The 15,416-nt window shown below is 45.5% G+C and overlaps 1 long non-coding RNA gene across 1 annotated transcript in view; it reads right to left on the bottom strand.

Moving 5' to 3' along the window:
- Positions 1 to 15,416, bottom strand: part of 9230020A06Rik (RIKEN cDNA 9230020A06 gene) — a 56,648-nt gene that overhangs the window by 19,448 nt on the left and 21,784 nt on the right. Inside the window, exons 2-5 of the long non-coding RNA NR_152165.1 lie at positions 10,893 to 11,053; positions 9,635 to 9,906; positions 5,753 to 5,963; positions 5,482 to 5,571 (exon numbers count right to left, since the gene is read on the bottom strand). This is a non-coding gene — a long non-coding RNA (RIKEN cDNA 9230020A06 gene). The remainder of the gene's footprint in view (positions 1 to 5,481; positions 5,572 to 5,752; positions 5,964 to 9,634; positions 9,907 to 10,892; positions 11,054 to 15,416) is intronic.

Here is a 15,416-nt window from a genome sequence, read left to right as displayed (position 1 = left end):
AGAGAGTTTGCTTCTATTTCTCTTTCTTCTCCAGACCACGGCTGTCTTCTTCTGGAGGCAGATAGGAAGAAGAAGTTCAAGGTCTGATCTGTCATCTAACACCCTTGGCAAACCTCTCCCAAGAGGGATCCCTAAAGAAATGCTGCTCCTTTCTCTGAGTCACTGAAGACATTTGGGGATAATTGGATACCCAGCTTTGGGGCACCAAGTGGGCAGCTGGTGTTCACCTCCCCGAGGACCATGCCAAGCTGGCAGGAATCTGGTTCATTGCTCTGTAAGTGATTGCAGTGGGAGAGGAAAGAACATGCCATTCGCTCCATTTGTTAAACATGTGTGTTAAGTTGCAGTCACACGTGCACAGCCATCCAAAGGTCAGGAGCTTATGAGGACCCTGATTCCTCCCCACCATGCTTCAGACAATGAGGACTCCTCAGGAAAGCATGTCAATTAACACTTTAATGTTTCGATTTATCTTTCCGGGACCCTAGCTGTACATTCCCATTCATTTCAATTAACATCTATTTGTGAATTGTATCAGTCCCTGCTAGGTAGAGCACAAGATAGAGACTAATTAAATATGTGCCCTCCCCCCCCCCACACACACTTTGAAACAATATCAGTCTGCAGGTTGAAGGACTGGCTGGGCATTGCAATGGGCATTTTGTCAGGCCAGACTGGTAAAGTAATAGTATAAGGAGAAGCTGGTATGGTAGCAGGGGCTGAGGCAGGAGAATGAGAAGTTTGGAGATAGTCTGGGCAGCACAGTAAAACCTGAGAGATCTTACCTTAAACACAGAAACTAAGCAAACAAAGATGCCCGTGAGATCCATAGAAGGGGAAAATGCTGGGGCATTCATTTCAGCCAACTGTAAGGGATAGCAAGGAAGGAACTTTTCTTGACTCCTTACAGGCAAGAGAAAGTCTACAATTTGATAACAGATAAGAGTCCAGTGCATGAGAAGCCAGAAACCTCATGGTTCTCATCCCATTGGGCCTGGAGAGCTGTAGGTCAAGGGATCTTGAGTCTTTCATCTGTAGGATGGGGAAAAATGACATTGGTCACTGTCAACTTAAAGTACTTAACCCAGCAAACCCTGGCCAGTAACATCCTGCCCCCTTATTCCCCCTCACCCACCTACCCCAGGCATACTTGGCTGCACAGTCTTTTGCCTCCAAGTTCCTGAAATGGAATTGTCTCTCTGAGACCTTCACCTGTGTCGGTTAAGATGCTAGTATCTGAGAAGAACAGGACCTCGGCTCTGCAAGAGCTGTTTGAAGAGGTGGGCGATGTGTTCTTGCTCAGGCCAACGAGTCTTTTACTTCTGAAGCAGGCTGTACAGGGGCTACAGGTCTCATGCAGCATCTGTGCACACAAATATCTGGCAGTGGGTGCTGGTCTGAAGGTGATTTCTGAAGCGATTCTAACTTCATGGCATTTTGGCCTTCAACCTATATCTTCTTATCAGCAATACAGGTTCAATATGGTGCCATGTGCCTATCACAACATTCAGGAGGCTGAGATAGAAGGATTCAAGGGAAGTTTGGGCTACATAAGGGAATAATGTCAAAAAAGTATATCTGAGGAGACAACCCAGTCAAGAAAGTACTTGGTTGTTTTACAAGCAAAAGAACTCAAATTCAGCCCCTAGAACCCACATAAAATTCTAGATATGTTGGCATGTACTTGTAATCTCAGCCCTGAGAAGGCAGAGCCAAAGGGGATTTCTAGGGCTCTCTGGAGAGCCCACCTAGCCTGTTTGGGAAATTGCAGAGACAGAGAAAACTATTCTGCAAACAACAAGGAAGATGGGAATAACGAAGGACACTCAAGGTGACACACATGTGACAGACACAAGCAGCATCACACCACATCCCCAGGATGGTATCTCTGGGAGTTGGGCTACCCTAGTCTCCTGACATGGCCTTTGGGAGAGGCAATGAATCCTAGAGCTGGTGTGTTCCTAAAGGCAAGGTTGCCTGATCAGCGATGCAAATGACTCCTCATAGCTTTAGCCTCCCTCCTCATCTAGTATCTGCTCATGTGCTCCAGTGATAGGACTCTCTCCACCACTCCAAGCACACCATCCATCTGGGGGCAGATCCCATTAGAGAAACCCTTTATGTTGGGCTGAAATACATCCATCTTGGGAAGGGTTAATGAGACAATCACAAGATGCTTCTTGTTGAAGCTTTCTGATTCCCCACTCAGCCTAGAAGCATTAATCCCATCATCAAATGGACAGCCCTGGGGAATGAACTTTTAAGGGCTTAAAACAAGGTAGGTTAATTAAAATCTTTGATCAAAGCCCCATAAACAGAGTAAAACTTCTCTCTCTTAATTATCCTGGATTGCCTCACAAGCATTAAAGCCAAAGGGGAGAAGATGAAGAGGCAGGGGGTGGGGTGCATGGTGAGGAGCTGGGGTAAGAATATCCCAGAAAGGAATGACCACCAGCCAAGAGCTGCCATGTTAACCTTGTCACCAGCCTCTTACGCCAGGACTCCTGGGGAAATAGAGAGCCAGTCTTGCTTAATTGATAATGACTCGTGAAGCACTTTCTGCAGCAGTTGCTTTAGAATGCCACATCACAAGAAGCCCTATCTATTGCCAGTTAGGAGGAGCCAGGGTCTCACTGAAAGGCTGAGAGTAGATAGTTGGAGTTGGTGGTGATTAGCACCCCCGGGGTAGAGCCACAAGAAAGGGCTGCAGAGCACAGAACAAGAGCTCTGAGCTGAATTAGAGAAGGTCAAGGAATGCTTCCAGAACAGCAGCCTCGAGTGGAGACATGGCAGATACGTTGTTGAAGTCAATGAGGTGTTGGTCAAGAGTAAGCTCTGGCTGGAGTGGAGAGACCCAGAGGTGAGGATGGCCTGGGCTGGGCAGGAATGGGAGGTAGATTCATGTGGGCAGCAGCGAGGGACAAGACCAGAGAACCTGGGGATCATGAGCTGTGTGTGCTAAGGACAGTTTCAAAGGAGAGTCAGAGAAGGATCTAGGAATTTAGGAAGATCAAGTGGGATGGGAAGGAGGGAAGGAAGAGGACAGAGAGACCAGGATACACATATTTATTGTCCAGGGGAGACAGAACTTATCTGTCTTTAGGTAATGGCTTAAGAAGGGGGGGGGTGGGGGGGGGAGAGAATATCAAGGGCCAGGACACCTGATTATTTGTGTAGGTGATGGTCCTCTCTGACCTGCTGATATGCAGGTAGAGGGCTGGAGGAGAGTGAGAGTTTAGGTTTGAACACTTGAAGTGTGATGGGTCAGCGATGGAGTACAATCTCACTTTGATGCAACCCTGACTCAAGTCCACCATGACATAAGAATGGATGCAATAATGCCCAGGGCCACCTTTCAGGTACTGCTTGGCTTTGGAGAGCTCTTGCTGAAAACTCAAGTTCTACAATTGCTCCCCTGCCAGCCTTTCTCCAGCCACTGGGACTTCTGTCTGGTCTGCAAGTGTCCTAGGCTCCTTTCTGCCTCCAGGCCCTCAAACACTCACAGTATCAGGAATGTGTCTTCTTTCACTCCTGGTCCTCACCCACTGTTTCAGTCCCACTGCTTTTATCCTGTTGACAGGAAGGACTTCCATGACTCCACTCACCAAGGTCTAGAGAACTGGACCAATGTTCAGATTACTAATCCCACCCAAAACTCAGATTCTGATTCAGCAGCTGCTGGGTGAGCTCCTGCATTCTAGCAAGCATGCCAGTTGGCTCTACCTATATAGTCTATAGACTACCGTCTAAGGAGCTTGCCCTGCAGTCAATTTCAACTATGAAATAAACATGATGGTGCTACAGGGTGACTGCAGGGTCTGCACTGTGCCTGCCACCCTCTACCCTCTCATCTGTTATTGACCAATTTGCACACCAATTACTAATGGTACTGTGTCCATTGCAATTATAATTTTTGATGTGAAAAACTCATGCTTCTGTACCATGTAAAATATAAGTAAGAGCATCCTGAGGAAACCCTGTGGTTTGTATTGGTCCTTATTAATATGTAACTCAAGTAAAAACAATGTGATTTCTATGAAATTGCAACTTTACGGGGCCCTTCCCCTCCCTCCCCTGCAGCTTACTTCTCTAGGCCTCTGTATGCAGAAATACTGACATGATATTATCTACATTTCCCTAAACTCCAGACTTCAGGAAAATAGCAATAAAGGGTCTCCCACCATTTCCTTAAAAACAAAAAACTAAACTTATTGCTAAGAACCATCCTTCCCCAAATAACTGAAACAAACTTGAGGATGCACCCCCACCCCGATTTTCTAAGACAAAACCATATGCCATCTCTCCAAGCTCTTAGTCTCATAAACACTTAGTTGTTTGTCTCCCTGAAACCAGCCAGACTCCGATAAACATTTCCCGTTTGGTTGACTGTTGTTTACTTTCTCACAACTATAAAACCCTTCACTTGTGTCCCTCCTTGTTACAGCCCACGTCACTCCACACACACACCAGGCCCAGTGGAACAAAGTCCAATTCTTAATTGTTATATATGTCACCACCATAGTCAGAGCCTATATTTTGGGAAGTTGATTTACTGCCAAGGTCAAAGGAGCAAATGGGGACAAGGTTACATCATGGCTTCCAGTTTTACCAGTGGTTATTGCTCTGGGAGCACTTCTCTGTGTCCCAGAGTTGGAGGTTGTGTGAATTCTTCCGTAAACGTGACAGTTGAGAACCACAGATCAGGAGGGTATCGTGGGTAAAAAATGGTTCCTAAACTGAAAAAGGCAGATACTGAGGATCTCTCAAAATAGATCCAATTTTAAAAAACAAAACAAAAAACAAACAAACAAAAAAACAAACCTTGAAGGTATGCTGGGTTCATGACCACTCCCTCAACAACCACAAACTAGAGGGAATACAAAGATTTCCTGAATCGCCATCATCTTGCTTGGAAATTTTTGTTATTGTATCTGAACCTAGGAGACACGGCCTTCAGCAGACAGTTCTGGGTAAGAAATCAGTGGCCTGGTATCAGCCAGACACTGTCTTTCTCCTGAGGTCTTCATTGATACTGGTCCACTGACCCAGATGCCATTGGTTCTGGTTTTGAACCATACTTCAACAGCAAGACAGTCTCTACTCAGTTCCCTAGAAGAATGCAGAGTCTTAAAGGGCCAAGCTCCTGGGCAGAGCTGGTCAAGTTAAAGGCCTTCTATTATCTACACCTGTGCCCCTGGTGTGTACTAGGTGCTGGAAATAACAGCAGCAAGTCATCTCTGCCTCCTGAGGAGTATCCTACAGTTAGGACTTGAACCTAATTTCTTCCACCCAATTGCATTGCATACTAATATCAAGACTGTGTATCTGTGAGGAAAGGAGCCAAATCCCTCTCTCCAGTTTGGGAAAGACACCCCTTTTCTGGTGTAGAGTAGTGTGTGTGCAGAAGGGAACACACACACACACACACACACACACACACACACACACACACACACACACAGCCTGCCCTGCCCTGCCCACCTCATCCTGCAGAAGGAACCTGGTATCTCCCAGAAGCCTTCGCCCTCTGGAGCCAATTTGGGATGGAAATGAGCTCCTGCCTGGATGCATCTGCAGACGGAAGGAAACAGTTGGCATCATAACCTTGGGGGTAAAAAAGACAAATAAAGGAGTCTCCAGAGATTTATCAGAGACCTCAGGAAGCTGTAAAACATATGTTGCAACATATTGATCCTTGACAAACTCCAGCAGTAGAGGAAGCCCTTCCCTGCCTACACTGGCTAATGAAGACCTGGGGGCAGTGTCTTGTTTTTCCGTTTTCCCTCCTGGAGCAGGACTCCAAATGTAGTTTCCATCTCCAGCTTGTCAGTCCTCTGAAGAGGACTCCATGGGCAGCTGGGAACCACCTTGGACTCCACGACCAAGGAGATGCAGATGTGTAGCTTTCTCGTGCAGGTGCAGGAACCATTGAAACAGTGGAGCTCAACCAGCAGTGGCGATCCCTGTGGAGTCATGGATCAGACATACTGCATATCAGATATTTACATTACACATCATAACAGTACCCAAATTACAGGTATGAAATAGCAATGAAATAGTTCTATGGTTGGGGGGTTACCACAACATGAGGAACTGTATTCAAAGGTTGCAGCATTGAGAACCATTGCCATAGCACATCAACTGTTAAGGTTAGGTTGTCCCTGGATAAAGAAGGAATCAATATGTGAATATTCTAGCCTAGTGACAATGGTCCTGACCTTGCTCAGGGAGTTCTGGCTTCATAGGTGCTGCCTGGGCCTCAGGGTTTTTACAGCTCTCAGGTTAATTCATATGTCTATCCCAGTGTGCAAACTACCTGAGTTGGGGAGAAAAGAAAACTTATTGCTCTCAGATTTCAAATTTTAGAAGTGAACTTGAGAGGACTTCCCTGCAATAAGCATTAAAGCCCTTTTTGGTTTGCAGGAGAAACAATCCCTCTGCCAGAGTGGCAAAAAGGATCAAATCTTGTGGGGCTGAGATGGCAGAGTAGGAAGGATGAAGGACACTTGTGAGATTAGCTTTCCCCTCTCAACAGGAAATTAAATCCTCTTAGAAGACAGCCAAGAAGGAATTCAAGCCAAAGGTGGTAACTCCCTATCCTCTGATAATGCAGAGCAGAAGGGGTCTGAGTGTATCCCACTGACAACCTTGTCATCCTCCTGGAGGACTAATGAGATGGCTTTAATAGAGCAGGTGTGTGACGGAGTCTACAAATTGTGGAGATCTCAAAGCGTCTCGGGCACCTTGTGCCCTAGTCTAGATTCTAGCCTGTGAGCTGGGAAGGGATAAAGACAGCAGGGGACCTGAGCAGCAGCAGATGCCACCAAAGGCATCCTTCAAAGACCAAAGCTCCAAAGAGAGCAAACAGACAAAAGGATGCCGGGAAGAAAGAGCTTGGCTATCTTCACCCGGAAGTACCCCGCGGGAAGAATTTACGCTTGGTTAAACGTGAGTTTGTTTCTGCTGAGTTGCAAACGGAGGAAATTCGGAGCAAATTAAGTTTAGTAATAAAAAATGAAGACAGTTACGTTTCTGCACAACTGAATATAACTATAAATCTTGAACCTGCTGTGAAGTCTGTTCAAGAAAGAAGAAATACACACAGCTAAGGAATAGGAAGAGACGCCCAGGCTCGGCAGTAACCCAGCAAACACAAATCAAAGCTGGAGCAGCACACCTTAGCGCCACTGCGGTGGGAGGGATTAACATCAACCTCAGAGAAGGTAGATAAGCCAGTCTCTGTCACACTAGTGGTGAACCACATGGAATCTCTCAGAGAGGCAGCTAGAGAATGGAAATCAAAATAATTACAATGGGGTCACCTCGGGGCAGTGTTCTTAAGAATTTACTTGAAGGAAATAACAAAGGATGGGGAGAGATCTGGGAATACATTTGTTCACCACAGTTTTTACTATGTATGATTGCCCCAAATTGCTGAACAAAACCCAAACAGCCAGGGTTGGAGAGATGACTCAGTAGTTAAGAGCACTGGATACTCTTCTAGAAGAACCTGGGTTCAATTCCAGTACCCACATGACAGATCACAGCCATCTATAGCTACAGTTCTGGGAGAGGGGCTCTGATGCCCTCTTTTGGCATCCCAGGGCATTAGGCATACATGTTGTGCAGACACACACAAGAGGACAACACATCTGCCTTAGTCAGGGTTTCTATTCCTGCATAAAACATCATGACCAAGAAGCAAGTTGGGGAGGTTTATTCAGCTTACACTTCCACATTGTTGTTCATCACCAAAGGAAGTCAGGACTGGAACTCACACAGGGCAGGAACTTGGAGACAGGAGTTGATGCAGAGGCCATGGAGGGGTGATGCTTACTGGCTTGCTTCCCCTGCCTTGCTCAGCTTGTTTTCTTATAGAACCCAGGACTACCAGCCCAGGGATGGCACCACCCACAATGGGCCCTCCCCCCTTGATCACTAATTGAGAGAATGCCTTACAGCTGGATCTCATGGAGGCATTTCCTCACCTGAAGCTCCTTTCCCTGTGATAACTCCAGCTTATGTCAAGTTGACACACAAAACCAGCCAGTACAACATCCACACACATAAAATAAAATACAATAAACCAAGTAGCCAAAAATTAGATCTGGGCTGTCTTTCATAAAGAAAAATGAAGTATTAAAGTAATGTTAGAAAAGGGTTCTGTGACTTGGATAGGGGCTTATAATATCAAGCAAAAGAGGGGTGTGTTTATAATAATGTTTATTGATTCCCAATCATAAGAAAGAGAGAGAGAGATTATATAGCTATAGAGACAATCTAAAAACATGAAATATTAAAAATTATTTTCTATTTTTACTGTTATTGTGTGTGCACATGATTTGTGTGTATGTATATGTATGGGTACACACATCCTATAGCACATATGTAGGAGTCAAAGGATAACTTTCTGTAATCAGTTTTCTCTTCCCTCTTTAACATGGGTGCATCCTATTCTCCCATGATATGATGGGAGAAAGAGTCCCAGCTGCCCAAACCCACCACAATCTTTGCAGTCATGCCCCTTCCCGTGGTGAACTGTATTCCCTCTAACTGTGAGCCAAAATAAGTCCTCTCTCCCTTCAGCTGCTCCTTGGTCACAGCAACAAGAAAAGTGACTAATACTGGGTGATTTTTAAAAATGAAGGTGGAAAATGAAACACAAGTGCTTAGCTCTGCTCCTTATCAAACCCCACTTAGACAATAAAAATACATTCTTTCAGGGATAATTCTATAGCTTGTCTTTATTAAACGAAAGGATGTAATTGAAATAAAGACTTGGAGAGTGAAAATCAGAAGTAGGGAATGTCAGAAAGCAGCCTGGTGTACAGCTCAGACCACCCACCACCTCCATATTACACTGGAAATGAAGTTTCAAATACAAGGGGGAACAGAGCCGTGTTTGTCTGTTTACGAAGTGAGATCTCAGGTCTCTGTGCTCTTCCCTGCAGAGAACTGAAGGCTTAGCCTCTGAAAGGACAACTCACTAGAGAAATTAAAAAGAGAGGGAGTGGAGAGCCCCAAAGACAGTTGGGAACAGAGAGCATTAGTGTAAGATGACACAGTGCTACAGCCTAGATGTGAAGTGTCCCCACAGGATCAGGCTTGAATATTTAGGCCCTAGCCAATAGTGCTATTTGGGGAGGTTATGGAAACTTTGGGAAGTGGAACATATCTAGAGGAAGTAGCTAGCTCAATAAGGACGGATCTCTGTTCTTCTTTGTCTTTGTCCTCCTATTCTACCTTCTCTTGTTCCTCCTCCTCCTCAACCTTCTCTTCTTCCTTCTCCTCTACCTTCTCTTCCTCCTTCTCCACCTTCTCTTCCTCCTCCTCCACCACCTTCTCTTCCTCCTCCTCCACCACCTTCTCTTCCTCCTCCTCCTCAACCTTCTCCTCTTCCTCCACCTTCTCTTCCTCCTTCTCCACCTTTTCTTTCTCCTCCTCCCCCTTCTCCCCCTCCCCTCCTCTTTCTGTTGACCATGAAGTAGATAGCTCTCCACTGCCACACATTCTCACTATCATGGTGTTCTACCCAAGTACCTAGGGCAAGGAACCATGGGCTATACCCTCTGAAACCATAAGTCCAAAATAAATCTTTCCTCCTTTAAGTTTCCTGTGGTAGGTGCCTTCTTACCTTCTCATTGCTGTGACCAAATACCCAAGAAGAAACAACCCAAAGAAGGAAGAATTTATCTTGGCTCACAGTTTGAAGGGATGAAGTCCATCATGGTAGAAAAACATGGCTCCAGGAGCTTGAGTCTTTTGGATACATTGCCTAGGCAGTTAAAGAGCAAACAGGAAATTGGCCAGACTTTAAAACATCAAGGCACATCACCAGTGATCCTCTTCCTCCAACAAGCCTCCACCTTCTGAAGCCTTCATAGCCTTCCCAAACAGCACCACCATCTGGGAAACAAATGTTCAGAAACAGGAATCCATGAGGAACATTTTTTCACTCATCCGCAATAGCAAGTGTTGATCACAGCAACAAGGAAGTAACCACCAGACACCTTCTCTGCCTCTATCTCCTTCTCCTTTATCTGCCTCATTTCATCTTGGTGTGACCATGGAGATATGGACTTCTGTAGGTCCTCTGACAATCCCAGAAGGAGAGGCTTACAGATACAAAGCCTAGAGTCCCCCAAAGATCACCTATCTCCAAGCCTACAAGTCACCATCTCTATCCACAAGTACAGCTCCCTGAGCAGAGGAGCAACAACTGAGTCCTGCCTCCTAGGCATTTGAGTGAAGCTTTAATGTGAAAGAAACTGGAACTAGCATGATCAAAAGAGAAACTTGGAGGAAGTAAGAGAGGAATAGGTGTCAACTAAGGCTTATAATTGATTTTGAAAGTATACCACCAATTCCCTGAAGGCCTTCCACCAGACCCCATGGGTTACAGGTTTCCATATCCCTCAGTAGCATCACACAGGAGCCTTTGGAACATTCCAAACCCAAGCCAAGGCCTAAAGTTATATCAGAGAAATCGGTATTGGGAAGAGAAGAATGGTAGCAGGGAGGTGAAAGGGTTACATTCCCATCATCCTCAATAACTGCATCCCAGCATGGATAAGGAAGAAGCTACCTTCTGTTTACAGTTGGCCAGGGACTACAAGAGCATGCAGGGAACTGGGAGTCGCAAACACTAAGATACAAACAGAGTTTTAGAATGAATAGACAGAAGGAAGAAAAGTGAGAGGGGGAAATATTGTATGTGAATTCCCAAACAGAAGGGTCTGTACTGAAAGGAAGATGATTCCCAACCTATATTTCTATACCCAGCTAACCTATCAATTATATGTAAAGGCCAAATAGGATGACTCCAGAGATGAACAAAAGGGAGAATTAAAAACATTTTATTTATTTATGTGGGTAAGAGGAAAGGGAGGTACCTATGCCATGCTGTCCATGTAGGGGTCAGAGCAGTTTGCATGAGTTGGTTATCTGGTTCAACTCCGTAGGTTCTGGGAATTGAACTCAGTCGGGTCACACTTGGCAGCGAGTGCTTTTATTGCTGAGTCATCTTGCTGGCCCAGAGAGGACTGATGTTATGCTAATAACAAGTACATAAATGTATTAGGCGCTTTGAATTATGCACATGTGTAACTTGGCTACAAATAAAGCAAATTCTAGGGTTTTTTTTTTTTCTTTAACTTGGCAATTGAACTAAAAGATTTCCTAACTTTCTTTTAGCTGTAGTGATGTATGATGCAAAGTAAGCTTTTTTAGAAGTCACAATGGAGGCTGAAACAAAACAAAACAAAACAAAATAAAATGGATCAGTGGGTAAAAGTGCTTGTTATACAAGCATGGAGACTCAAGTTCAGAGTCCCAACACTCACATAAAAGCCAAGCATGGTGTGCATCTCTAGCCTCAGTGTTGGGGGAGGTGGAGAAAGAGGAAGATTCCAGGCCCTTGCTGGTCAGCCAATTGACCCAAAACACCAGGCTCTAGGTTCAATGATAGTCTCTGTTTTAAAACATAAGGTGACCCCTATAGAGGAAGACACCCAAAGTCAACTTCTAGCCTCCACATACCCACACACGAGTTGAGGGCCCCATCCCTCATAAACAAACAAAAGAAGTAACCTCTGAAAGCTTTCTAACTCAGAGGTCTTCCAGCATCATTTGCCACTTGTCAAATGACCCTAGAACAGCTGGTAAGGCCTAGATTCACTCCCACTGTTGCTTCTGCTTGGATGCCTGCTGTTATGAATTTGCTCTTGAGACCCGAGTTTCAACAGCAAATCACAGGGCTACTGAGAGTCTGGGCCAGGTCACCTATCCTGCATCACTCCAAACTCCAGCTCCAGACAAACCTCTGACCCAGGTCAGTCAAGGCCAGCTCCTCTGCCTTGCTCAGCTCCCTTTCATCACCATGGATATTTCCAGGGCTGCTGTACTTACTCCTGGACTGAGATGGCTGTGTCAGTCTTATCTTGACAACCAGCTCACCTCAGCATGGCGTCTGTACCTATTTCACACCCACACTGAGTGCTGAGGCTGTAGCCTTGGGCTGAGTCACTGCCAGGAAAATGCTCTGCAGCTTCCAGCCAGGGAGCAGGCAGACCCAGCAGCCACCCTGCCTGGCTACCCCGCCAACACAGCAGCAGGGGTTTCTCCACCGTACAGCTAGCATTTATTATTCTTAAAATAAAGTGGTGCCACGCAGCATTAATTCAGGAGGAGAAGCTGCAAATTCCAGGCCTCTTTGAAAGCTTGTTTTCACAATGAATTAATGGGCCTTAATTTAACACTGCATCAACAAGCTGGGCTTTGGAAAGAATTCTAAGTAGCTGCTATCTGCATCAGCCCCTACCCCTGGCTTCCAGGGCCACCTGGACACATGTCCACAATAGCTCAGCCCACCACTTTGCCACAGTTAATAGCTACCAGGTGCCATGCCGTGCTATGCGGTAAGGGCTGTGCTAAATTCCTTGGCCTGAGTGCCCACCTGATCTTCACTGGGACCTTGGAAGTAGATGAAGCAAATTCTACCACCATCTTCTCAGAAAGGGGAAAGCTTAGGGAGGTGAAGATCACATGGGTAGGGGTGATAGAATCCAAGTGTGTCCCTGTGTGATGGCAGAAATCCCAAGGGAAAAAGAAAGATGCTCAGGTGGCCTAGCCTTCCTTTCCTAAGTTCACCATTTTGCTATCGTGGTGTTTACTTTTGCTAACTATACTGTTTAAGTTAGATGAAACGTATTGCCTTAAATATAGCATAGGCTTGTAAAAACTGATTATAACATAACCACTTGCTTAACAGCCCATAGGCTGCCAGAGTCAATAAGCCCCAGGCCTCTGAAGGAAAAGAGGCCATTCACTCACCACTGGGATGCCCTTCACAGGTTGGAAGGAAAACCTGTCCAGATTGCCACTTGCTCAGACACATTTATTTGGACAATAAAGGAGCTGTCTGTGGTTTGGGCTCAAACTGGAAGTCCAGGGTCTTGAATCCATGACTACTCCCAGCCTCTGTCTTCTGAGCTCAGCCAGATCCTGCCTCCCCTCCCTATTGAGGACCCTGATGCTACTTTGCCACATCTTTTCTCTATATTTTTCATATTGTTCTGGTCTTCCTTCTATGAGTGTGATTAAGCACCAATAGCAGCTTTTGGAGCAAAGGGTTCATTTCATCTTATAGCCTGTAGTCCATTACATAGAGAACCCAAGGCAGGAACTCAAAGCAGAAGCATGAGCACAGGAACTTACAGGGAGAGCATGGGCTAGTGCTGCTCCCTGGCCTGCTCTTTGGCTTGTTCTTAGACTTTCTCAGCTTCCTTTTTCATACACTCCAGATCCACCTGCCAGGGTGCAGCACCATCTCCAGTGGGCTGTCCTTTCCCACATCCATCATTAAACAAGAAAGCACTCCACAGGCTTGCCAATAGGCTAGTGTGATGGAGGCATTTTCTCAATTGAGGTTTCCTATTCCCAGATGACCCTGGCTTTGGTCACGTTGACAAAAAACTAACACGTATGTCATGGACTTTTCTGAAGGCCTTGGAAACCTAGAGATGAGCCAAGGACACTCCTGCTTTATGAAGAATCGTCGAGGTGAGAAGGAGAGCCAGACCACACTGTCCTCCATCTAGTAGGAGCTGGACAGTGATGACTGTTACAGAAGAACCACAGAGGGCATGAAATAGAAGCAACTAGTCCTCGGTGGGTTAGTGCTTTAAGGTGTTGGAGAAATCAGTGTGTGATCTAGCTCTGAAAGATAGTCATGTGTCAACCAGGCAGATATGAGGGAAGGGGGTGTTGGGCCCCAAGGATAGCAGAGTACATAGGGGAGGGAAGGAAATATCAAACTTGCACCAGGGCCTGCAGAGAAGAGGGGAAGGCCTGGGGGAGGGAACATGGAGAAGAATGAGGTGCAAAGGAGGGCCAGGAAGGCAAGAGTCATGAATGCTCTCCAAGGACTTGCATGTCGTTCTCTAGACAGGCTGCAAAGTGGACTGCTGAGCAGGAGAACGGAGCCATGAAGTCTTTTTAGGAAGAGCTTACCTGTATCCATATAGAAGGCGTGTTATCGGGAAAGTGACTGAAGACAGACAAACGTCTGGAAATCGGACAATAACTGCAGGTAACACCATCTTAGTCTTGTATGGAAATGACATGTTTTATGACAGAGACTCTGCCCCACAAAGAGAGCCACAAAACTACTTCAAACACTCTCTGAACTTGGTGTTTAGAAAAATAACCTCCACACCCAGCCTTTCTGTGCTGGAACCTGCGAGATGGGGTTTATGCTCAGGCTTCCTGTGACGGAAACTTGAAGATGATGCTTGTGTTTACGATTGAAACAAAATACGACAGAGACTGAGGTTGGAGACAGCTGGTTGAATATTCATCCGGTGCCTCCACTTCCTGACAAATGGCATTAAAATGACAGGAGAAGAATAAATGCATGCACCAGCCGATGGCTGCACTGGGGAGCAGGGGGGGGGGGAGACCATGGGGAGAGTTAAGGAGTAGAGTTAAAATATAGAAAAATTGGGGATAATAATGGGATAGTAAGCAGGTTGGATGCACCAACATGCCTCTCTTTAGTTATCACACCGATTATACCCACAGGAGAGAGACCTTGATCATAGTCAAAATTAACGAATACAATTCAACCGATATTTATAGAGGCTGGTAAAAGCAAAGCAAAGGATTGTATGTTTACATAGACCTGCCAGGATGTGATCATAGAGAAACATCAGAAAGTTTCAAAAGTACAGGATGGGAATAAGGTGTTCCTTACCTAACATCATCATCATCATAATAATAATAATAACTAAACACAACTTTTTATTTTTATTTTAGTTTTTGCATGTGTGTGTGTTTGTGGTGTGGTGTGTGTTCCTGGTCTCATGGGTATGGGCACACATCTGTGTGTGTATATGATGTGTGTACATGCATGTGTGTTTACATGTGCTTGTGTATGTGGAGGCCCAAAGAGGTGTCTTCCTCTGCTTGTTCTGCACTTGTATTTGTTGAGACAGTGTCCGTTCCTGAACCCCAAGAGCTTGCTGATTCATTGGTCTAACTACCGCAGCTTCCCTGGGAATCCTTTGCCTCTGCCTCCTCAGCGATAGGATACAATCAGCTACCATGCCTGCCAGGTTTTGTCTGTGAGCTCTGGGGATCAGAACGTGCCTGTCCTTACACTTGTAGGGCAAGCACTTTCCAATGAGCTATCTGCCCAGAGCCTGAAAACAAACAAACAAACAAAAACAAGAAAACAAAAACTGTTTTAAAAGCACTGTCCAATGATAACTAAAATCAAATTTACAAAACATTTAAAAGTTAAAGGCACAGAACATGGGGACAGATGTCACTCTGGATGTGACTGTGTCACAGAGTGGGCAGCAGTCAACACAGGGATATAAAACAGACCAAATGGCTGAGGAAAGACTGAGGTCCAG

The sequence above is a fragment of the Mus musculus genome, chromosome 11, assembly GCF_000001635.26.
Source record: "Mus musculus strain C57BL/6J chromosome 11, GRCm38.p6 C57BL/6J".
Taxonomy (NCBI): domain Eukaryota; kingdom Metazoa; phylum Chordata; class Mammalia; order Rodentia; family Muridae; genus Mus; species Mus musculus.
Note: the sequence above shows the minus strand (reverse complement) of the source record. Positions and strands in the feature narration are given on the sequence as shown.